At 36.8% G+C, this 26,519-nt stretch overlaps 1 pseudogene; it reads right to left on the reverse strand.

Annotated features, from left to right (window-relative positions):
- Window positions 1-7,769: 7,769 nt before the first annotated feature.
- On the reverse strand, window positions 7,770-8,608 carry LOC128571969 (prohibitin 1-like; annotated as a pseudogene).
- Window positions 8,609-26,519: the final 17,911 nt, after the last annotated feature.

Consider the following 26,519-nt stretch of genomic DNA (forward strand, 5'->3'; position numbering starts at 1 on the left):
GTTGGTCCAAGTATTAGGTACTATAAAGATGTGATCTGAGAAGTGTTTGTGACTGCAGGTTCTGCAGGGATCCAGCACAGGGGCTAACAGTGGAATATCTACTGGTAGTAAACACATAAAATGAATGCCATGTGCCTAGTATGAGGAATCCCGCCAAATGTTGCCTTACAGATATATTTAAGCCCAATATTGCCAAATACAATGTTAAAAATAAATCCCAGATATTTTGGGGTTTGGGGGAATTATTTTAATTTTCAAAGGTTAAAAAAATTATCAGTTAAATTGGTTAGTTGTATGCAACAGAAGCAAATATAAGAAACAAAGGCATCAGCTCTATGCACCCTGTAAAAATTGCCCAACCCAAAGTGTTCATTCCATAGGGCACGCACTCCTGGAATGAGTGTCAGTGGCTATGCCCATCAGTAGCAGTAGTAAGGCCTTCACTAGGTTAGCCCTGCGGTACCTTTGGGGTGCTGTTGTTGGCAACATAATCTTCATGATTGATTTTTCTGGGACTTCTGGAGCCAGTGTTCATCTATATTGTTTAATAGTATACCTAGCAGCACATTAAAAGAATAACATGGCATGAACAAGTGGATTAAATGAGAAAAGCTATATTATCCTTCAAGAGATGCTGAAAATACATTTGATAAAATTAAATATTAATTCCTGATTAAAACAACCAAACTGAAGTAGGAGTAAATGGATATTGTGGTGACATGATAAACACGCCCTCACATATCTTAACCTCAAAGCCAACATCATTTGTAATGATAAATAATTCCAACTAAAGTCAGAGAGAAGATAAAAATGTATGTGAAAAAATAAATAGATAAGAATAATCAGTGAAATTTTGAAGGGATATAATAAGAAGAGGAGTAATTAGAGAAGACGAGATTTAACAGTCATCAAATCACATTGTAAAATTAAAATGATTAAAACTGTATGGTACTCTGCCCAGAATGACGGAGTGAAACTCTGTCTCCAAAACAAAACAACAACAACAACAAAACCCTCAACCTGGTCTGTACTGACACATAGGTATTAGTGAGGCTGCCTTGTAGAGAAAGACACACACAAACTACTAGTGGGAATAGTGTCTGTAACTTTCATAAAGGGCAATATAGCAATGCCAATCAAAATTTTGAAACTGCATATCTTTTGCCCCAGAAACTCTACTGATATACATTTATCTTACAAATACATTTCTATAAGTGTGAAATAGTTTAAAATCAAGACAGTTCATGATAAAATTTTTAAGTAGTAATGGACTCAAGATGGTGTACATTTTAATGATGGTGAACTGGTTAATTAATTTATTGTAAATTCGTGTGATAGAATTCTAAGCACCCATTAAAAACAAGGAGGCCATTTCGTCTGAGATACTTTATCTAGTAAAGTATACAAAAAAGTAAAGAATAAGGCATTATGCACAATATGCTATCATTTGTGAAAAATGAAATAATTTGCATGGCTGTATGCTGATATATGAATATTATCCCTGGAAGAATAGGAAAAAAAAAAAAAAACAGGGAATAATAGTTACTGGTACAGAGAACTGGGTGGTCAAAGGACTTCAGCTGGAAATTAATTTATCATAGAACATTCATCTGTTTCTCCTGAATTTTGTGTCATATACATGTATTATCTAAGTTTAAAAAACACTATTTAAATTTATAGGCTAAATGAATCCATTAGGCTAAATTATATTGCTTCTCATTTATTGTTTATCCCAGAATATCAGAAAGCTATATATGTATAAACTGCCTTGATATTTTATTAGTTTTACTATAAATGATCACATCACGCTCTATTCTGGACATCTAAGCTAACCTTCATTTTCCAAAGAGCATCTGACCTCTTATATCTTCCATGACTCCATTAACCTTAATGAAGCTGCTAACAGTAAGTTATAGAAATCAGTACTTTGGCTAGTTTTTCTTAGGACAAACAGATCTCAACCATCTAAACCGTTATATGTAAATCAATTGATATTTCACAAAATATTCCTTAGTATTAAACCTGTACAGTAAGACAAATTAAAACCTCAAAGTATTTTCATAGTCTTGCAATCCTAATTTACAATGTGTTCCTGTGGGATGGTGTGCTGTCCCTATGTGGAGTTGAGACAAGTGTAGCTCTCAGAATAAGGTCTCCCCTGAGTTGGGACACAAAACCAAGAGGAGCCCTGTTCTCAGTGGATGTCAGGGAGCTGCCTCCAGCAGAATTACAGGGAGATTGATTTCCACAGTGGCAAAATGTAAACAAAATTCTTTGCTCTGCTGAGGGAAGCCCCCAGAAGGAAGTATTTCACGGCGAAGGTAATTACCAATTAAACAGTAAACGTGCTACTTGGCCTATAAGAAGAATTAAATATATTTACACTTCAAAAAGAAGCAATTAGTGGTGGTTGATTCACTAAGGAAAGTGGCAGACCAGGACAGAGGAAAGAGTGTAAATAGATAAAGACAGAGAGATTTATTATTAAATTAAAGCCTTTTAATTACTGCAAATGTTAAATATGCAGTTTTCTGACATTTAAATGATGCTTTTCACCAAAATAAAAATGAATTGTCCACCTTGGATTCCCACTTCTTAGACAGCATGTAAATGTCAGTCCTAAATTAAACTTAACTAGTTTCTGCCATATATTCTTTTAAAAATATTAATTAGAATAAATAAACCATTTTCCTTAAAAATTGAAGTCTCCAAAATGTTCTAGTCCAAACATGCAGCCAATTCCCTGAAAGAAAAGAAATGATCATAGACTCCCCTGGTTTGGATATAAGGAGAGACCTCTGTTACCAAGGTATCTGCGAGCCCACTCCCCAGCCAATGCCTGTGCCTTCTTAATCTGCTCCCTTTTCATGGCCTTTCAATACCTGGAGGTATTAAAGATTTGTTCCTGTAATTAGAAACACATTTCTTTTTAGGATATAATATAGCTACCTTTTAGGAATCACTTACTTTATGCTAAAAGCTTAATACATATTTCTTTATTTCAACCTCATAAAAGTCCTCCAAAATAAGTTTTATGATCATTGTTTGATGAAACCTGGATGGGATGGTTGACTTTCACATGTCAGGAGGCTTAGAAAGAGCAGAGTTTTGAACTCAGTTCTCTCTGCCACAATACCATATTGTCATGATTAAAAAAAAAAATAGAAGAGAGAAATAAGAAAGAGAGAGGGAGCAAAGGAAGGAAGGAATGGGAAAGAAGGAAGAAAGAAAGGAAGGAAAGAAAAAAAGAAAATAATAAGGTTAGAAATTTTCAAAAATCTACTCTTAACATCATAGCCTATCATTGTCATTTTAGGATGTTTCTGGCCGTGTGGTGTCCTAACTCTTATCCCGGAGGTGCTGGAAGATTGTCACTATCTGTTTTAGTCAGTTGAGGCTGGTATAACAAAGTACCATAAGCTAGATGGCTTACAAACAACAGAAATTTATTTCTCAGCATTCTGGAGTCTAGAGGGCAGATACAGGATGCTATCATGGCCTGGTTCTATTGAGGGTTTTCTTTTGGATTGTAGATTGCCAACTTATTACTGTACCTTCACATTGCAAAAGGTACAAAGCTCTCTGGGGTCATTGAAAAAGCTATAAAGCTCTCTGGGGTCTCTATTATAAGGACACTGATCCCATTCATGAGAGCTCCATGTACATGATCTAATTGCCTCCCAAAGGCCCCAATTTCTTATACTACTACATTAGGGGTTTGGATCTCAACATACAATTTTGGGTGTGGGGAAGGGACCAACATTCAGTCCGTAGTACTACTCATAAAAAATTTCTTTTTTACTTAAATTTGGCAAGATTGGTTTCTATTATTTGCTTCTTAGCATCCTGAAATCATGGATTATGTCCTCTACTTCCAGCTTTCCTGAATCCTAGAAATACTTAAGACAATTCCACATATGTTTATTGAGTGCCAGGCACTATGCTATGCTCTATGGGAATCACAAAGTTATTAACATGTGTATTTCCAACCGTTCCCCTCCTAAACTGGATATTAATGAAGAAGCAAGGATGTAGCAGTGATCAAGTATTTTAAAAGCACTAACTAATACTTGCCCACTAGTATTTTCTTTTTCAGGATATTATATCTTTTATATGTTAATGTGCATTGGGAATCTTTAAAGAGAAAGGTAATATGTAGGAATTTCAAAATTTATATGACATGAAAACTATTTTGGAGAATACTTATGTGGATAATGTCTAACCAAACATATTAGGGAATTCTGGAATAACAATGGAAACTGAAGGAAAAAGAAGGGAAAAATAATTTGAGAAAATCTGATAAAGGCAGTAGGAATTTAAATAAACATGATAGGAATTTAAATGGATAAGTGCAATAGGTAGAAGGCAATGGGGATTGAGTTGAACTCTGAGAAGGCAGATCAGGAAAGCCCAAGTTTTTTTTGTTTCTTTGTTTTTTTGGTGATGTGGCATCTCAGGGTGGTTTAGTTTTTTATTTTATTGAATTTTTTTTTCATTAAATCATAGCTGTGTACAATAGTGAAATTATGGGGTACAATGTGCTGGTTTTATATACAATTTGAAATACTTTCATGAAACTGGTTAACATAGCCTTCACCACATTTTCTTATTAATTAGTTATTGTGTTAAGACATTTATATTCTATGCTTAGTAGATTTAACATGTACCCTTGTAAAATGCACCAGAGGTGTGGTCCCACCAATTACCCTCCCTCTACCCCTCTCCTCCCTACTCTTTCCTCTTCATCTTGGGCTGTAGTTGGGTTATAGCTTTCATATGGAAGTGTGGGTGTTTATAAATTGGTTTCATAGTAGGGCTGAGTACATTGGATACTTTTTCTTCCATTCTTGAGATACTTTACTAAGAAGAACATGTTCCAGCTCCATCCATGTAAACATAAAAGAGGTAAAGTCTCCGTCTTTTTTAAGACTGCGTAATATTCCATGGTGTACACATACCACAATTTATTAATCCATTTATGGGTTGATGGGCACTTGGGCTTCTTCTATGACTTAGCAATTATGAATTGGACTGCAGTAAATATTCTGCTGCAAGTATCTTTGTTATAAAGTGATTTTTGGTCTTCTGGATGTATACCTAGTAGAGGAATTGAAGGATCGAATGGCAAGTCTATTTGTAGATCCCTAAGTGATCTCCAAACATCTTTCCAAAAGGAGTGTATTAGTTCGCATTCCCACCAGCAGTGCAGAAGTGTTCCCTTTTCTCCACATCCGCGCCAATATCTATGATTTTGGGATTTTTGTGAAGTGGGCTAATCTCATTGGAGTTAGATGATATCTCAAAGTGGTTTTGATTTGCATTTCTCTGGTGATTAAGGATGATGAGCATTTTTTCATGTGTCTGTAGGCCATGTGCCTGTCTTCTTCAGAGAAGTTTCTCTTCATGTCCCTCACCCACACTGAAATGGGATCACTTGTTCTTTTCTTGCTAATGTGTTTGAATTCTCTGTGGATTCTGGTTATTAAACCTTTGACAGAGACATAACCTGCAAAAAAAAAAAAAAAAAACAAAAAACCTTGATTTACGTACTGTGTTCTTGGCTATCCCAAAGTTTTTAAAAAGATATTTCAAATCATTGTCACATGCAATATGTAGCAAACCTTTTCACAAAAGAAATCTTATAGATATTACAGTTTTTACATTATAGCATATTAGGATCTCAATATACCTCATTTTTAACACAATATTCAATAAAATAGACATAAGAAATGGCTTAAAGTTACATAATAAGTTCCAGAATAGAAATCACTTGCCTCCAACCAAGAAAGTCTATAGGTGCTGATCATTGTTAGAAACAAAATTGCAAGTTTTGTCCTACATGTAGTGCATTTACAATTGAGTTATCATAGACTATTTGCAATTTGGCTATGTCAAGGAAGAGATTTTTTAAAAAATGAGAAAGACTATAAAGAAGGTAAATAGAATTGTCAAGAGCGTAGAGCAACTTCATATGAGGTACAAAAAAAATTTAGAGAGGAAAGAAAATTTATATGTCAGTATTTATAAAGCACTTGCAATTGTAGGGGTAAAGAGAATTTTCCTTTCCCCCCAAAGGTTCAAGTTTGTTGCAGTGAATTCACAATGGACAGATTTAACAACAGAAAATACATATAAATTTATTAACATGCAGAAGCATGGGAAGCCTGGGAACCATACAAAATCTGAGACTCAAAGAAGGGCCAAATGGCTAAACCTTAAATAGCAACCTCCTCATAGGAGGGAGGGAAATGGGGGAAATTCAGGCAATTTTGAGGGGTACTAAATGATTTATAGGGGAATTAAAATGAATACACACAAAAAAGACAACAACGTGGGACAAAGTTCCTCTTCAGCTCTGTAGGAGGTCACAGGTAACAGAAAGGTGAGGGGTTAAAATTCAGTGTCAATAAAGATTGTCTAACACAGATAAAATCTCCCAAGTAATCTCTTTGGAGTTGTCTTCAGAAGAATAGAAGAAAGTCTGGGCATGGTGATGACTTTTAGTCTTTTCTCTTCTCTGATGTTTAATCTTTCCTGGTTATTTAATGACATTCCTATGGGAGGAGTTTTGAGATAAACTCATTTTGGGGGGAAGAAGTTTTTCTTAATCAGATAAGGGGACCTCCAGAAACAATCCCTCCCTGTACTTGTTGTGGGTGAAGGAGGAGAAGTTCAGAAAATCCTTGGTTCTGAGGCAACTTTGATGGTCTTCTAATTTTCTTAAATTCAAAAGTGCTCAGTGTGCCAAAGCACCCATAGTTTGGGATATTATTCTTTGAGTCCTAACATTTCCCTGTCTGAAACTCTCATATAAGCTTCATACACTAAATGCTGAGTTGGTGGTTGTAAAGAAAGGAGTAGTTAGTATGTGAGTGGCAAACAATCTCATTAAACCAGCCTGCTTGGGGGAACTGTAGGTTCAATTAAACAGCCAAGTCTCATTTCAGAAAGTGTTGTTTGCAGAGCTCCCATCAATGCTCAGCCTCTATATGGTGCAGGCAAACACATCTTTAATAAGAAAAAATCTCTGGAAGTAGTAAAAAAACAAAGGTTAATGTCTGGAAAAGTTTATAAACCTGTTTCTTTAGAGCCTTGATTGTAGTTAATTGAGCAGATTCCTAGATTTGAGTTTGAAACATCTTCAGTTGGGGTAGAAGCAGGCAGTGGAAATCTGATAGATTTTACTGGATTTTAATTTGAGTATAAGGTGATTCCTCTGATGTCCATTTATCAAGTTGACCAGTTTCCCCCTGTAAGGTTTCAAAAAGTCAGTTTTAACTTCAGTGATTCAGAGTCAGAAAAATGTAAGAAAATTTAAAAATGTTATTTTGAGACTTGTAGCCAGAACAGAATTCAAGATCTAGTCCAATTTGCACGTAAATAAGTCTTGAAAAAGACAAATTTGAATTTAATAACAGGTACACTATAACATTCTTTTCTCTACATTCACCTACATTTCTACCAATGATAATCACAGTTAGTCCAATATATTTTCTTTAAAAAAATTTTTTTTTTAATTTCAAATTAATATGAGGATACAAATGTTTAGGTTACATTGTTTTCAATTCTAAGGTAAAATTCAAGTTGTAGTTGAGCCTTATGTATTTTCTTTCTTTCTTTTCTTTTTTTTTGAAGTGATTTTACTTTTATTTCCTTCACTTTAAGCCAATCACGAGATTTCACAGTGATTTCTGGGTGGGGGCAGAAGGGGGTGGTGTTAATCATCATCAGGGTTGTGGCCCAGTTGGCCTAAGGAGAATAGGCAGGCCTCACTGGGGCAGCTGGAGGAGCACAGACTTCCCCACTGCCAGGTAGGTGATGTTCCGAGAGCGGGACGGCTGGAATGCAATGTCCTCTGCAGCCTCCAGCTTGCAGAGCTCCACCAGGCCATCACCCGCCGTGGCCAGTGAGTTGGCAATCTGCTCTGCTGTCTTGGAGTCGCCCTCGGCAGAGATGATGGCTGCCTTTTTCTGCTGCTCAGCCTTTCCCACCACAAATCTGGCCCTCTCTGCTTCCTGCTGAGCCACCTGTTAGGCGTCCACCGCTTCTGTGAACTCCTTCCTGAAGGTCAGATGCCTCAAGGCAACATCATCCAGGATGAGTCCAAAGGTTGCTGCTAGCTCCGTAAGGTCATCGCTCACCTGCCTGGAGACGAGCTCTCTCTGGGTGATTAGCTCTCCAGCATCAAAGCGAGCTACCACGGACTTGAGGATCTCTGTGGTAATACATGGCAGCACACACTCATCATAGTCTTCTCCAATGCTGGTGAAGATTCGAGGATGCTGTCTCGGCACAGGCGGGAAGAGGATGCGCAGCGGGATGTTGACATTCTGTCAATCTTTGCTACCAGGGATGACTGGCACGTTACGTGGTCGAGAAAGACAGTCAAAGATAATTGGTTTCTGTACCCATGGGATGAGAAAGTGAGTCCTGCACTCCACGGAATCGGTCAAAGATGACAACACAATGCCTGCACTCCACGGAATCGGTCAAAGATGACAGCTCTGTGTCCAGCATCCACATTATACAAAGCAGAGTTCACCATGCCTCCTGCAACGGCTAAGGCCAGGCTGAACTTGCCGACGGCCTCAAACACTTTGGCAGCCATGTTTCCTTCTGTTGGACCCACTCACACCTGTTTCCACTCTGACCTCCACATGAATTCTCCAAGCCTTATGTATTTTCAAAATATGTTTAGTTTTACTAAGCTTGGCCTGGTCATTTATATAAGTTTAGCAAAAATAGTAATTGATCATCTAGGCTTATTTTACATCTATTTTGCTGTAACTTTTCATAAGGTATCTCAGCTTTGACTTTTAAAAGCCTTTTAAGTCTAGAAAGCTAAGCTAATGATTTGCCCTTAAATTATGCCTGCAATACCTGTGTACTTAGATGAAGACCTCTTGTCTCAAGGTATCCAAGATATTGTGAGGTTTCTGAATCTGAGAGGAAGTAACATTCTTTCCTTATTGCAAGGCTAGGAACCTAGTTGTAAGCAAACTGTGTATTCAAAGCCGTTTTTCCAAGTGAAGCTTTATTGGTCCCCGGAGTCCATCTCAGTTCCTTAAAATTGTCTGGTAATATCTGAAAATATGACATTCCAAGTTAAAGCCGTGGTGATACAAAAAATGTTTCAAATGATTACAAGAACAGGTACTGATTTGACCTTATGTAAATAACTATATTTCCATTTTTGTATATCTCCTTGAAGACATGACACTTTAGGATTATAAATGCTTGCAAAGAGCTTTCAGAAAAGGCATCAGAATAAAATAATTACTGTGGACAATGAGGCTTAAAATGGCCATTGTTAAAGATCTGGGTGGCACCTGTGGCTCAAAGGCGTAGGGTGCTGGCCATGTGCCGAAGGTGGTGGGTTCAAACCCAGACCTGCCAAAAACTGCAAACAAACAAACAAAAAAATCTGATGGGAATATTTTGCTCATAATGATGCAATTGACCAGAAAAATTTGTTATTTCTGTGACCTACAACAATTTAACATGATAACCAAAATTATGACAGATAACATATCTAACTTTTAGGAATCTCATACAATTTTTAAACACCCATCAATAACATGTCCATATAAATATTAAATACAAAAAGCCACATAATTGCAAAAATAAAACTTTACTCTTTGAAAAAGAAGATACTCAGTTTTTCCAAGTAATCAAAAGATTTAACAAAGACAACATGAGACAAACACAATGTTTTTTTCTCTTCTTCATTTTTTGCACTTTACTTAAAAAGGTGAATAAAATCTTTTACTATCTCATATCAATATGACATGAAAACCTGATTTAAAAGAGAAGATTAAATTATACTTTTATATCAGTATACTTTTGATATTAAGGATCAATTTAGAAACCTTTATAATGAGTTTCTTTTAGTCAGTTTAAACCATGCAAGAATTTTTTAACCTTTTCTCTTTTTATAGTTTTTATATTTCATCTATAACATTTCTTTTCCATTCATTCATTTTAAAATAATCTTTAAAGTTCCACTAAACTAGTCAAAGTTACTTTTTTCCCAAATGAAACAATACATCCTTTTGTCTTTTTTAAAATAAATTTCTCACCCAAAAATTCATTTTGCTTTTATCTCTATACTTTGTACAGAGAAATGTTTCCCTTATTTTTTTGTTTTCTTATTTTAAATAGTATTTTTAATTGCATATATTAATTGGACTTTTAAGCTCTTAATAGGCTAAATTTTCAGTGAAAACCTAGAAGTAAGCAATTTTGACCAACATGCACCAATATTTTATGCATATATGTTTTCTAATTTCTAGAAACATGTTTCTTCTTCAAACAATCTTTAAAATGTGGAACAAGACACATTTACTAATGGATCCCACATGTATTTAGTTTTCTTATAAGAAGGAACTAAAAGTAGGTAAATTTAAATCTCATGTTTTAGCATTTTACCTTATTTGGAAATGACCTATAAATTCAATATTATAGCTATTTTAACTTTTTTTTATTATCTTAAACACATAATAGAGACAAAAGTATGTGTCTTGACTAGATTTAATATTGACAGAAATGCCAATTTTAATTAAACAAATATTATTCTTATTTACCAAAGATTACTGAAGTGTGAATTTGAAAAGTATTTGGTATTATGTATTTAATTTATGAATGCTCATTTATTTCTAAGTTAATTTGTCACCATGTAGACAATATATGAACACATAGACATAAACACATATGTGGATACACTATACCACACACACATACATATATATACATATTTACATGTGAATAGTTTCTCTGGTTTCTCCACAAAGACATGAGCACACTGGTTGCTTCTAGTCACAGACCTGGCAACCTGTGACACCAGACAGGCGGAAGTGGGATTGGACTTTCCTAGCACTAACTAGGCGACAGAGATTAAGGTAACAAAAGACCCTTATGGATGAGACTCTTTATTAAGACAAACTTTCCTGAGTGCTTGGCATGTTTAGCTAAAGAGAATGCTGAATAATAATTTTTTGTGTTTTGGGTTACTAATCTTTTCAGGCTGGCCACTTGGAATGACTTGAACAAGATAAATAAATCCTCAGTCACAAAGCCAGCCTTTTAGAATATGAAATAAGATGATAGGAGAACCTTATCTGAGGGCTGGCTTGAACAAAAGGCTTAGAAGGGTTTTAGGCTCTTGTTTTTGCCCTATAGTTTGTGTGTATGTGTGTGTGTGTGTGTGTGCGTGTAAAACCACAAAAAACCCACAGAGATTATTTTGTGAAAAATGACATAGGAAAGCAAATATTATTTCTAGTAGGAAAGAGATCAGTGAATATTAGCACTCATACAAAAAAAAAAATCAAAGTTGCTATACCTGAAGATAAGTCTATACAAATGTGCTTCTCTTATTAAACTAAATTTGGAAAGGAAAAAAGAGATAGATACTGATTTTTTACTGTTTACCTGAACACAGTCCATAAACAGAGATCCACGAGGCTGACTAATACATGTATGAATTTCTTAACCTTTGCTGGTTCATGAGTTCTAGTTTCTTTTGATTGCAGCTTCCAGAAGAGAAGAGCAGTTTTGGTGTTCTACCAGTAATGCCAAATCTGTAGGTGCAAAGGGAATTTTCCCTCCTCCATGAGGAATTGAATCTGCTGAAATGAACTCACAACAGCTTAACAGAAAAACACACACCAATTCACCAATTTATTAACATGCATAAGCATGGGAACTATACAAAATCCGAGACTTGAAAAAGGGCAAGATAACTAAAGCTTAAAAAGCATGCTCTTCACAGAGAAGAGGGAAATGCGGGAAGGTAGGTAATTTTGAGGAGTATTAAGTGATTATCAGGGGAATTGAATAAGCACAAAACCCAGACAATGGACTTGGACAAAGTATCTCTGAAGCTCTGCAGGGGGTAGTGACAGAAAGCAGAAAGTCAGTAAAGCTTGTCTTACTGTGAACTAAAATAAAACCTTAAACCCCTTCCAGGGGACTCCAGAAATACCTTCAAATTGAGTTGCTCATAGGGGAGGTTGGACATGCCTCACCATGCTCCACTACTCTACTTGGCAATATCCTTTGTAGCTCGTTAATAGGCCTAAGGCAATACAAGAGAATGCTTGAACCATACCTGCAGGTCATCAATTTACTTAATAGATCACTTGAGTCCTAGTATGTGTGCAATAACTTGTCTCTGATTAACAGACTTCCTTATCTTAACTTAAAATATTCTAATCTTCAGACAAAGCTTCATTTCTTTAACCAATGACAAATGAAAGAATTTTTAAACCTACCTATAACCTGTAATCCCCTGCTTCAAGATGTCCTGCTTTTTGGGGGCCAAACCAATGTATACCTTTTATGTACTGATTTTGACTTTATGTGTCTGTCTGAAACATATAACACCAAATTGTAACCCAAGCACAATGAGTTCACTTACTCAAGGCTTCTTTGCTGTGGCTCTCTAAGCCATGGTCGCACATACTGGGCTCAGAATAAACCTCTTTAATTTATAGAGTGTGGGTTCTTGTCCAGTGACATTATTATACAGATAAAGTCTCTCAGGTAATATCTTGGAGTTGCCCTCAGAAAAGTAGATGATGTTGTGCATTTTGGTGCATGCCTGCAATCGTAGTACTATGAGAGGCTGAGGTGGGTGGATCGCCTGATCTCAGGAGTTTAAGACCAGCCTGAGAAAAGCAAGACCTCTGCCTCTACTAAAAATAGAAAAAGTAGCTGGGCATTGTGGGGGCACCTATAGTCCTAGCCATTCAGGAATCTGAGGGAAGATGATTGTTTGAGCCAAGGAGTTTAAGGTTGCTGTGAGCTATGACACCATGACACTCTATCCAGGGTGACAGAGTGAGAAACTTTCTAAAAAAAAAAAAAAAAAGTAGATGAAAAGTCTCTTTGGGTGTGATGATGACTTTGACTCTCTTCTCTTCTCTGGTAGTTAATATTTCATGTTTATTTGATGACATTCTTAGAGAGGAGGATTTTAAGACTATTGCATACTTTTGGAAAAAGTTTTTCTCAGTCAAATATGGGACCTTCTAGAGAGAGCCCCTTGGTACTCCTCAGGGGGTGCGAGAGGGCAAGAGAAGGTTAGAATGTCCTAGGCTCAGAGGCAGCTTCTGAAGCCTTCTGATTTCTTTTAATTTAAAAGTGCTCCGCCTGCTAATGTACCATACTTTGGAGTATCAGTCTCTGAGCCCCAACACTCTATCCAGGGCCCTGTGATAAAATAAAATCCTAAAAATATGGAGAGGGGAACATCAATTTTTACATTGAATCCTGGAATAGAAAAGTAACGTTTTTTAAAATTTTTTTTAAGCTTGAAAAAATTGTGCCAGGGAAAATAAAAAAGAAACTCTTGTGTATACAAATCAACCTATGTGTTAAAAAGCTTACTTTTCTCAAGTATTTGTCAAAATCTGTCTTATGGTGCTAATAACTCTTGAATTTAAAAGTGGATTCCATGATTCCTTCTTTTGGGATTCTTTTTTAGGGACTTTGATATGCTACAGAGAGCTCTGACTCTCTATAAGAACATTCTAAATGTTCCCAATGAATTAGAAATTATGGAAATATGTGCATTGGGGTTCTGTTATGTATCACTGAAATCTAAAGAAAAAAATCACATTTGTGAAATGTTTCACAGTTCATCAAATGCCTTTGCACACACTCTCTCATTTGGTATCCTCACAACAATTTTATCACGTAGTTATTACTAAACTATGATTTAGAAATCACCAGTTATTCTCCAAAGATTACACAGCTTATAAGCGAAGAGGCCAAAACCTAATCCTGGGACATTTTACAACATATTTTATATTCTTTCCATTCCAGTCATTCTTCATAAGGTTAAACAAGAAAACGTCAAGCCCTTAGGCTTTTCAGAACCTGCCCTGAAATTTCCCATTGGGGCTTTTTATTGCAATTCCTTCCTTCATATCTAAGAGAAACTCACATCTTCCTGTGGTCAGCTTAGATGTCCCTTTAGGTACTGCCTTATGCAATCACATAATATGTAATTTCATTCTCAGCCAAGGAGTATCATAGAATTTGAATAGTAAGTGATAATTACTGGAGCATTTAATATAAGATACACTGATGTGAGGAAACACAACTTTGCCTCTTTTTTATTGGGCTTAACAAAACTCAAAATGACTTTGACAGAACAAATTTTTCCCTTTTAACTTTTAAACCCATGTGCACTTTAAAGGAAATATAATCCACATGTTTCTAAGTCATTTGCACTTAATTTATCAAATGTTATTTGGTAAAAGCTATTTGGTTTCTCAGAAGCCTCAGGACACTTTTCTTCATAGGATTTTAAAGCCCTTCTTTCCTTGAACTAGGAAGTCTCATCTTGTTTCTCCACTGAATTTAAGCCACAAATGGCCCAAACTCAGGATCCCTAATCCTGGATTTCCTAGGGAACATCTCCCAGAGGATTCTTTAAAGGTTATTCTTTACTTGGCTTTCATGCTATAATGCAATATCACAAAAATAGAATTCTATCCTTCCATCTAGACTTGTCATTTTTGCTGTAGATGCAGACAATCTCAGTTAAAGATTGACTTCCTTGCCTTTTTAGAACTAAATATAAAACATCTTCTTGAAATCAATTCTCCATTTCTTCAACAGTCTTCCTAAATTTTTTTTTTTTTTCCAGAGGCAGAATCTCACTCTGTTGCCCAGGCTACAATGCCATGGTATCCTAGGTCACAACAACCTGAGACTCCTGGATTCAGACAATCCTCCAGCCTCAGCCTCCTGAATAGCAGGGACAACATTTGCCCACCACAACACCTGTCTAATTTTTTTATCTGTAGTAGAGACTGGGTATCCTTCTTGCTAAGGCTGGTTTCAAAAGGCTTCCTAATTTTCTTTCCCACAGTTTCCTAAACAAAGCTAGACATGTTGACACTCAACATAACTGGCTATTGACAAATTGGTTCCTTCTAAAATTTTCATTCTTTCTTTTGAGCCTAAACTAAAATTCCATAAAAGGGAGAAAGAAAAAGAAAACCACGTGATTTTGCTAGAGAAATGACAACTGATTTTTTTGTTAGAAAATTAAGAGTTTGGAGAATAAGAGCAAGATGGCAGCCAAGTAACAGCTTCCCTGCAACTGGACACCGTGAGTCTGGGGAGATAAGACTCCAGGCATCTCTGGCTGGTGGTATCTGCCTATAATCATCCCTTTGAGGATACAGGGAGTCAGCAAGAGACTTCTGGATCCCAAGAGGAGGACAAAAACAGTGGAAAACTGGCAAGTGGTTACGCGTGTTCCATCAGTCTAATCCCATAAAGAGACAACCAGCTCAATTTATGATCGCCAAAATGTGCAAACAGCCTAAATGCCCACCAACCCAGGAATGGATTAACAAGCTGTGGTATATGTTCACCATGGAATACTATTCAGCTATTAAAAAAAATGGAGACTTTACATCCTTTGTATTAATCTGGATGGAAGTGGAAGACATTATTATTAGTAAAGCATCACAAGAATGGAGAAGCATGAATCCTATGTACTCAATTTTGTTATGAGGACAATTAATGACAATTAAGGTCATGGTGAGGGTCGGGGAAGGGGAGAGCAGAGAGAGAAAGAAGAAGGGAGCGGTGGGGAACGGAAGAGCAGAGAGAGGAAAGGAGGGAGGGGGCTGGGGCCTTGGTGTGTGCCACACCTTTTGGGGGCAAGACACGATTGCAAGAGGGACTTTACCTAACAAATGCAATCAGTGTAACCTGGCTTATTGTACCCTCAATGAATCCCCAACAATAAAAAAAAAAAAAAAAAGAAAATTAAGAGTTTGACATCTTTCATAATCAAGCATGTTCAGAAGGTCTAAGGCAAGATGCCTCTGCATGTAGCAGTGTTATTAATAATATTTGTATTAAAATAGCTATAAATGGGCGGCGCCTGTGGCTCAGTCGGTAAGGCGCCGGCCCCATATACCGAGGGTGGTGGGTTCAAGCCCGGCCCCTGGCCAAACTGCAACCAAAAAATATCCGGGCGTTGTGGCAGGCACCTGTAGTCCCAGCTACTCGGGAGGTTGAGGCAAGAGAATCGCTTAAGCCCAGAAGTTGGAGGTTGCTGTGAGCTGTGTGAGGACATGGCACTCTACCGAGGGCGATAAAGTGAGACTCTGTCTCTACAAAAAAAAAAAGAAAGTACCATAAAATAGCTATAAATTTAAGGTACATTATTGGTATAACATGCTAATTATTTATAAGGATATTTTCTGTGGCATTTTTATAAGGTCATTTTCCAAAATTCTTAGACATTTCTTCAACATTATAATGATAGAATTAATGGATCACCTTTGGCATTAATTAATATAAACTAATATTACTGATATTAATTATTTGCCATTTTCTACAAACTATAGTATCTCATTTTTTCCTCACAGTTAGTCTAAGATAGATGGTATTATCGTCACTGTGGTCAGAAATTCCAGTGGGAATGCCTTGTCTGGGTCTCTTATAAACATCTTGTTGTTCTCATTAAGGAGCAAAATATTTGAGATAACAGAATGGGCCTCAAGCTTAGAAGTTACATGTATTTATATAAGGCATTAAAATTATTATAAGGTTTCAATTGAAGGAATTATTAATGAATTTCTCAAGGTATTTGCTGCAGATCAAGAAAACTTACAACAGGGAGACATAGAACAGGCTAGAAATAAAACTTTTATTCGAAGAAAACGAAGTGAAATAGTTTGAATAGCTAAATAATGTATTCTTAGATTAGCTTTCAGCACTGCTCATTCATTAATACATTATCTGTGACCAACTCAGACCTCTTCCAATTCTTCCTCCTTACCCCCACCACTATCCTCTGTGATAGCTGCCTTGTGATCCCTTAGGGGGGTTGATCTGTTTCAGTTTTTCATGTTGCCAAAATATTTTTGTTGGTTCCTCCTCATGTGTTTTTCTTCTTGTTTACTTCATTCCCCTCTCTCTTCTTCTTTCCTCTTAATTTTCCTTGTCTTTATGCTTGGGTGTTGGAGAGGCCTTTTGGGCTCCTGGAGTCCCTTGCTGTTTAACCATGCCCTTGAAGATATGCTTCTGTGCTGGGCAATCCCATAAGAGGTGTCTGGAGTCCCCTGACCCTGTTCTTAGCAAGAATGGCTGGCAAGGAGATGTCTCTAGTCTGCCATCTTGGAGCGCCTCCTAATCAAATGCATTTCCTGGCTTCTGTGTTGTCCCGGCATCTTCCCTGCAGACTTGAGGACTGCAGCTTACAGCTTACAGAGGCTGAAGCAGAGACACCTGGACCTTTCTGAGGAAAGGAGAAAGAGCAACAAATTAGAATTCTATTTTCTGAATTGTGTTGCATGTGAATCTTCTTCCCACTTCTCATGAGATGTTAAGTAAAACATTTTGTCCCATATGTCATGGAGACAGAGCTTTTAGAACACCATCGTATGAAAAACTACGCTGTAAGCTGGGTGCAGGCTGAGAACAGAGGTTGTTGGAATTCTGCCATACACACAGCTGTCATACATTCATTCAGTGTATTTATCAAATACCATGGTCTGTACTAGATACTGGGGATAGTTTGTAAAAAAAAAAAAACAAAAAAAAAACATTGTTTCTGTCCCCAGGAAATTTACAGCCCGTGTGAGGAAGACAGGCATGTAAGTAGGCAAATCTAATATAGCATATGAAGGTTTAAGAACGAAGTGGTAACCAAACTCAAGTTTGACCCATGAAAGGGTCCCGAAAACCCACTTGTCTCCTTGTTTGTGTATAAGGAGGTAGGTAAACCTGAGTACTTGAGAACATCAGAGGAGAATGCCACTACCCATAACAACATAGTAGACGCAAGAAATGTGAACAGTGGTAGCAGAAAGGTGTGAGAGAGATTGTATCCTACGTGGGAAAACTCTCTGGAGACTAAGAGGTTGGCGATGGGTTCAGGGGGCTCTAGTGAAGTTTTAAATTTTCCATCATGGAGAACAAAATTGAATTCTTTTCTAACATTTTTATCAGTCTTCTAGCAATCACAGAGTAGATTTATAAAATGCTGCCCCTACCTCTTCTTGGTTAAAAATATATGTGTGTGTGTTTTTTTAATAAACAAATGAAATTCATTTCTCACAGTTCTGGAGGCTGGGAAGTCCAACATCAAGGTATTGTTGTTTGGCATGGGCCTTCTTGCTGTGTCATCTTGTGGTAGAAAGTGGCAGGGAAAGAGAGTGTGAGAGCAAAGACGAAAGAAAGCTTTACTAGAGAGGAATTTTTCCTATGCCAAGAGAGGGTATATGGATGGACTCAACCATGAGCTTGTGCTTGAAAGCCTGGCTTGTTTTCCTTTTGTTTCTCGCAGTGGTAGTCAAACTCAAGTTTGACCCATGAAAAAGTCCTAAAAAAGTCTCCTTCTTTCTTTATAATCCAACACACAAAAAATCGCATAATTCAATCCTGACCAGGAACAAGACTACCGCCTCCTAGGGTTGGTGAGGATTTTCTTACTCCTTGACTCAGTGTTGTTATGAACGAGGCCACTACAGAAACCCAATGTGAAGAGTTGGGCAAATACATACATTTGAACTAGAAGCATAACCGTGGCATGATTTTTTATTTGGTCAAACGTGTTGTATAAGGCCACTAGGCAGCACAACTCTATAAAAATGAATCCAAGAAAGGCCACTTATGCTCTGCAGACACACAAATCAGCCTGTCATCACCACAACATTTCTCCTGACTCTCCAAGCCTGAAAGAGAGACAAAACATCCTGTAATTGCAGACTGCTTTAAATTAGTTTTAATTTGATTAGTAATATCCCACAAGATTACCCTAGCATATAGAGATTATAGGCATTAATGCTGTGATCAATTAGATTTAAATTGTTAGTTCATTAAGAGGCACTAACAAGAACTCTGATTTTCACAGACTTTTTCCCTAATCCTCTTGCCCTAGCACTCCTTATGATGACAGATAAAAGTTCTTCGATTACTCTCATATTAAATTACAAATTTGGACAAATCTATTTATTTTTGTTATTTAAGAACATGCAACCAGATATCCTAGATGTAAATAATGTTTTATAAACTTTGCAAATGCAATGCACTTTTTAAAACCACTATCATAAAATCAATCAATATGGCATTAGTAATCCAGAATATTCAGACCATGAGGTACAGTACAGGAATCTACCATCTCTGGATAAATTAGGTACAAATATCCTCAGGTTAATCTGTAAACTCTTCAGAACTGTGTCTTCAAAGGGGACTTGAACTTTAAAGATAGCAATGTAGAAAGCTGAAAACTCCTGACTTCAAAACTATACTTTATTAATTTTCCTTTCTGGGGGGCAAGGGGCATGGGTATTAAACCCAGAAAAATTTTCTGTTAGATGAATTCTCAGAAGCACATTTTAGTTAGTTTATTGTTCCCAGTGAAATCTTTCCAACTTTGCAGGCTTGGGTCATATGAAGAAGGTTTCCATGTTCACCCGCCAAAATGGGCCCCTAAATATGATGCGTCCCTTACAGTTATGCTTCGATTTTTTTTTTTTTTTGCTGTTTTAAAGATTCCATAGTACCTGGCCTAGCATGCCAAGCCTGAAAGGCACAAATAAACATTTTCTGAATTTATCAATGACTAACAAAACTCTTATTGCTAGTGTCCTCCAAGTTTACTCTTATGGCTTGTAGGAGATTACTCTTTTTTCATTAACTAAGATCAAAATTAAATTTTCAATGAGATTTAAACTTTTGTCCCTTGATACATCAGCAAAACAATTTAGTTGGTCAGTTAAGAAGATGAACATGGGAGAGGATCTACACCAGACTGCAAACGATGCTGGCTAAGGCAAGAATACTAGAGATGTTTAACACACCCTAGTAAGAGTTGATATTTAGGTGAATTTACCTAAACCCTTTTGATAATTTTTTGAAATCTTATTTTTCAGAAGGAAAAGTCTATAAATGTAAGCATTTTAAGGGTATTTTATATGTAATAGAAAATAAAAGATTCTAGGCAATAATTTATGTTTGATTACACATTTCTGCAATTAAAATACAGCTGCTTTGAAAAGCAAAGCTAACAGCAAAGGGCTTAAACGTGATGAGGTTAAAGGTTGTCTGGTTGTGACTGTGATCAGCTCCAAGACTGCTACTTTCCAAGTTCAAGACCATCTCTCCATTTAATAATGCTAACAACAAAGCTAGCAATGGTCATTTGAAATGCAGGAAGGGGTTGCTGACAGGGCAGACAGGAATAACAGCTTCAGACTGGGAACCCAAGATTACCCTTTCAATTCTGATCCCATTGGAATTTTTTCTTACATATGTATTTGCAAAATAAGGTAATCTTTCCTTTCCTTGTTTGACATTCTATTAATCTAAGGGTCTATTATCATCGCAATACAGAAGGGGAGACGTATGAGAGGTGACCTTGGAAGCCCAAACAAGGAAGGTTAAAGAGGAGGGGACAGAGGTTCAGACAGAAAAATGTTCCGGAAGAGATAAGAAAAACATGCTTGATTTTACCATATTATAACGTTGATATCACTTCATTTAAGAAAACGCAAACATGTTAGCAGAGAGATAGATAGATTAAAAAAAAAAATAGTGCCAAGAACACACAAAATGTGATTCTGCTCCTAAGCAAAACCATAGACTTTGCATCCTAAAAATAAGATCTCATAAATTATGAAATGTGGCTTTATGTAATTTCCTCTATTTTTAAGTTAAGTCTTCTAAATATTATTCTTACCTAATGTGTATTGTGAAACGTTTATTCTTGCACGAATCATGAGAGCACATTGTTGTTCTTTAATTTAGAAGGGATATTTCTCTAATTCCTAATACTTTTAGAGAAACTTGGAGAAAAGGCTGCCTCAAAGTACATGGCTGGTTAATACTTTGGCAACTGTGAGACTGCCCAATACTGGATGAAAAATTTCTTTAAAGATTTCTTCTGTCTTCAAATACTTCTGTGTTGGCCAACCTGGGCAGAACAGAAGCTGCTCCTTTGAGGCACCTTGTAGCTTGGTAGTATATTTAGATGTAATCATCAAGGCCAAGGGCATATAGTTCTGTCACCACTGTTTTACAGATGAAAACACTGACGTCCAAGCAGGTGAAACAGAGCCCTTAGCTTGTTAATGCTATGCTTTCCTTTGCTAGAAAGAAATCCAGCGAAGAGGACTTTAACTCCACACAGGGCACAGAAGTTAATGTAGTTGCTCTCTGATGGCACTGAATTTCATTAATTTGGTGTTAATATTTCCAGTGTGAAACATGCAAATGAAGTGTTTATTCAATGAGAGGAGGAGTGGGGTGGAGCCTCCATGTTTCAGCCGTAACACCCAAAGAATCAGAATTTCTTATATTTAATGACTTGTGAGGCACCCTGCACTCCTAGGATATACAGATATTCTCTGTGTAAGAAAAGACACATTCAAGGAAATAAAAAAAAATGTTTCTTATTGGAAGTAATGAGATTCTCAAAAGATTTACGTTCTGTTTCTTCTAAATCAGTGATTTTCAACTGGTGTGCAGTGGCACAATGGTGTGCCAGGAGGGGATCTTAGGTGTGCCGCAAAATATTTTTTTAAATCGTGCCACAAAAATTTTTTAAATAATCATTAATAAAATTGTTTTCAAAGAAAGTTGAAAGCACAGCAAGTATACTCTTTTTTTTTTTTTTTTGCTCAACGTAATTTAAGTGTTCCATGGAAGTTTAATAGGTTCAAGGGTGCCACAAGATTAAAAAAAGGTTGAAAAACATTGCTCTAAATAGTGAGCTAATGTAAATGAATTTATAATATGATTTATCTACAAAAAGATCTCATTGATGCAATCTCCAAATGTATCTATTTATTGTTAGAACATATTTGCGCACGTGTGCGTTTGTGTATTCTGAAGACCAAGCAAACTGGTCAACCAAAGAATGATGGGAGATGTGAGAGAATTTGAGACTCTTCCTCGGAGGCTCATTTCCTTTTCTTCTCCGGGCTAGGAAGTCCCTTTACAGAAACCAAACCGCAGAGATCAGTCTTTTCTGAAACAAGTCTCATAATGCAAATCAAAACTCTGATCTTTACAAACATCTATTTTATATTTTGGCAAATTTGCATTTTGAATATCTCCACCCCATCCCTTTCTCTGCTCTGGGGAACAACATAGGACACACTTCCCCTCTTCCCCAGATGATTCTGAGCTCATATGAAGACAACTTAGCCTCTTAAAAAATCACATCCACTTCCTTCAACATTTTCTCGTAGGATATGGTTTCCAAACTCCCCTCTCCAGTGTGTTTGTCCTTTTCTGGAGAATTCTATCCTAATTTGCCACTGTACCTTCTTATGTCTAGGGAACCAAAACTGAAAACAAATATAACATACGTGTTGGGAAGAGCAGAGAGCATGATCCGGACACTCCATTTGCATTAAGTCAGTCTATGGTAAGCATTCTTCTAGACTTAAATCTCTATTGCTGCAAAGAAGTCACTTATTTTACTTTTGACAGCTGTGAATTAGCATCACAATACTCAGGCCATGTCTGCCAGTACTGTTTTCAATGAATGACTGTTATGAAACATTCAATTGTAAAGCATTTTCTTTTACATTTGGAATTAACTCAAAAGAAGACAAGGGTCACAGTAAACCAGCTCTCTGATATATATATACACATATATATGTGTATATATATATATATATACACATATATATGTAGTTCAACAGGGCCATACATGTTTCCCAAACATGAATTCATTGAGGGGAATGACTTGGGGGTGTTTGCCCAGAGAAAGACCTGGGACTAAAGCAGACACTGGCGGATTATTGCAATGTTGTTAATCCAAGTAGAAATTCCGGTGACAAGAGACTTCTGTTTATGGTGAAATTGGTCTGTGCAAAATGTGATTTCAAGATGGCTTTTGGGGGAAAACCTGCTGTTTTCATGCTACTGGCTGATTACTCATATTTTAAAATGTACTCCATGCGAGGCAAGACATATGCATGTTCCATCACAAACAAGGGTTTAGAAACTATTATGGCTGTTGTTTAACTAAAATGTTTTAGTACGGAACCAATGTGAAACACATGACCTTAAAAACATGAAAAAATTTAGGTACTAAACATGTATTCAAAATTCCTGTCAATTAAGCAAGGTAACCTGAGCCTCTATGCCAAATTTTTTTTTTTAAATTTCCATTGAACAATTTTTATTCAAGTTAATAAAAGGAGAGAGTATGTGTGTGTGTGGGGGGGGGAAGTAGGGGGACTGTTGTGAATCAGTCAGTAGACCCATAGTCATTTAAACTATAGGCATCAAATAATCACAGTGGGTTATTGAACTGTGTCTACTGGAAAGAAGAGATGTGACACTAGCTGATCCCATGAGTCACCAACAGAAATGACCTCTCTGTGAATAGTAGGATTCTAGGACCTCACTGCCCTCACATCCTTTGTTACCACTGCCCCTGTACGCTGGGCTGCCTTAACAATTTAAGATGGGCCAAAAATGACATAAACATGGCTCTTATGCTGGGCTCATGGCAGACCTCAGGAATCAATCTTGAGTGGTCCTGTTCCCACCTACACTATACACAAAGTCACAGTCACTCTTAACATGGCGCTATGGACAATCAACATGTAGAATCGCTCCAAGAATTTGCCATTCTTGTTTAATCCCATTCAGAGAACCAATCTTCTCTTGGCACTCTCCCTCCCCACTTTTACCCTCTTTTTGGCAGACACTTGAAGATATTTTATTTATCTTAGAATAGTGTGTTCCATTTAGCTCCTAGCTGGGGGTCTGAGGACCAGGTGAAACTTGGATAGTAGGTGAAATATAAAGAATCAGTGGGCAACCAGAAAATGAAAGCAACATGGAAGAGTCATAAGCAATCCTCAATATCTTCTTTTATGTCATTTTATACCTCAATAAAGTGAATTTTTGTTGTTGGTGAGTTTGTTTGATCATAAGTAAATAGTTGCAACAGGAAACTCTATTCCCATTCAGGAAAAGTTGTTTTGTTTTGTTTTTTGTGTGTGTGTGCTCTAATGGAGCAAAAACAACTAATGCATGGCTCATCTTTGCAGATCTTTAGCCTATCAGATTCCAGAATGATCCATGTCAGTGTACCTTACTCTGCAGAAGATGACGTCAGTTAATCTTTTTTCCTACTCTTTGTTTCCCAAAGAATATTTATTATCTTTGAAGTTCAGTAAACTTTTGCAATTCATTCTTTCTTATTTCTTTCTTTTCTTTCCTTTTCTCTTCCTCCCTCCCTTCCTTTTCCTATTTACTTGAGAATTTTCTCCCACTCATGAACATTTGGGAGAAGTTAAGCCAATTCAGAGATGACATTTCATGAAAATTACACCTAGTAAGACAAAACATGTTCTGTCCCTTTTTTGGATGCCTGAATTAAAACTAAGCAAATAAACACAGGTGGGAGGTGTCACTCATGCAACAGAGCTTACTATGTTCCAACATGTACCTCAATATACTATAGCTATTATTTCCTAAGTTGAAAAAGCTCCTGGCTAATCATCTTCACCACTGATACCACCATCATGGTATCATCATCATCATTACAACAGTAGCCAACGTGTGTTGAGGGCTTACATGAGACCAGGCATGTTAACATGTATCACATCACTTAATCTCCAACCACTTGTGAGGTAGAAACTTTTCATGTGTCCATTTTAGTGATGAGCACACTAAGGGTTAGCATGGTTTAGAATCTTGTTCAAATATCACAGTTATTGAGAGAGGAATTTTAAAACCAGGTCTACTAGTCCCAGATCCAGAGTTTTTCATCCTTGTGTTTTTTAGGGTCTCCACAGAAACAATAGTAGGACCAATTTCTCTCCACCTCTGTCATAATAAGTTTGTGTCTACAAGCATATATTGCTCCCTATAAGAAATGAAGTACATACTAACATGAATAAATTAGCTCAAGTACATTCAACTCCAAATTGGAAGGTACAGAGCATTGTTGATAAACCACCAGCAACCACCCTAACTCTACATTTCCTGAGGAATACAAAGGAAGTTACAACCTATTTTAAATCTCTGGTGTTCAGGATGATAATTTCCCAATAAACTAAATCCTGCTACTATCAAAAGATTAGAACATTTCTAACGATTATTACCAATGCCTCCAAACAACATGGGTTGGAGGCAGCCAATCGAAAGCCTCAGCTGGGTTATGCTTGAGTTTTATTTCCAAAAGGTAACTTAGCAGAAACGGAGTAACTGTTCATTATTTTCTGTCATTTTTATATCATTTTTTTGCCATGCATATTGTGCAGTAATTGCAGGAAATTAAATTTGAATCTTGTGACACAAGCATGTTGTGAATATCATAAAAAACACATATGTTCATAAATGGTAAAAAAAAAAAAACGAAAGAAAGAAAAGGAAGGTGATAATTATATTTAGAAAACTTTTACAATCTTTCTGAACAATGGAAAAGGAAGTGTTTTAGGGTTCTTTGTTCAGGCTGAATTCTGAGCTAATGTGCTTTTGGGAGGCAAAGTTACATGTTTTGTGGGCACATTTGCATTTTTGCTGGGGTTTGTTTGTTTGATTTCTCCAGAGTCTTTTAAATAGTATCTTATGGACAAGAGGACAAACTGAAATCCCACACACACAAAAAAACTGGCTTGAGAAGAACCCCCATTCGTGTCTGGTAAATAAAGAGCCTGCAAATGAAGCCATTTTTCATTTACTACCCAGGACTGAGAACAGACACTAAATTGTGACATCTTTTTTTTTAGCCTCTGATTTTGTTATGACTCTTCTCTTTTGTAGTTCCTGCTGTCGCTCTCCTTTTGCCTTTTCCTAGAAGAGGTTAATTCCTACTTGATTCTGTTAGTGATATTGTGAAGACGTTCATGAAGCTAGAAGCTCCCACTGACTGTCTGGGTTGGCCTAGAGTTGGCCTCATCACTTGACATGGTGGAAGGATAAGCACTCTGCCCCTGGGTGACGGTTGTGTTGCTGCCACGAGTACCCTCTAAAGTCCAACTTTCATCATCTGAGTTCTTAGGGTCCATGGTGGTTTCAGTGGTTTTAGAATAATGTCCTTCTACGTTTTCTTATGTTAATGGCAGAAAATGAATTCATCCTAACACATTTGCAAAATTAAAACTACTACCTTTTATCATATTGATGCCACTGAGCATTGGCAAGTTTTGTAAGTGCCCATCTCTCTTTACTAACCAGCCCAAACCCTTTACTAACCATCCAAATGGTATTTATGGCCCAAGTCAATTCCAGGCATTTTATGAAGAGTTCTCTGATCACTCAGTTTACAATATTTCCTCTCCTCAAAGTACTTATTGACTTATTCATTTTGGTTTTACCATTAAGCACTAATTGCCAGGATCTTTTATGACATTTTCAGTTCTCTGTGAGTAGAAATTTGGTCATCATCCCCCAAACTCCATGGAATGCTTAAACAATATCATTCTCTTAATTCCAAACCAAGCCTATCATATCTGCCTTTCCAAACTAGTTCACTCCTTCCTTGTTGTTTTACTGCTGCTATTGTTCCAAGT

This window comes from Nycticebus coucang, chromosome 19 (genome assembly GCF_027406575.1).
Source record: "Nycticebus coucang isolate mNycCou1 chromosome 19, mNycCou1.pri, whole genome shotgun sequence".
In the NCBI taxonomy this organism is placed as follows: domain Eukaryota; kingdom Metazoa; phylum Chordata; class Mammalia; order Primates; family Lorisidae; genus Nycticebus; species Nycticebus coucang.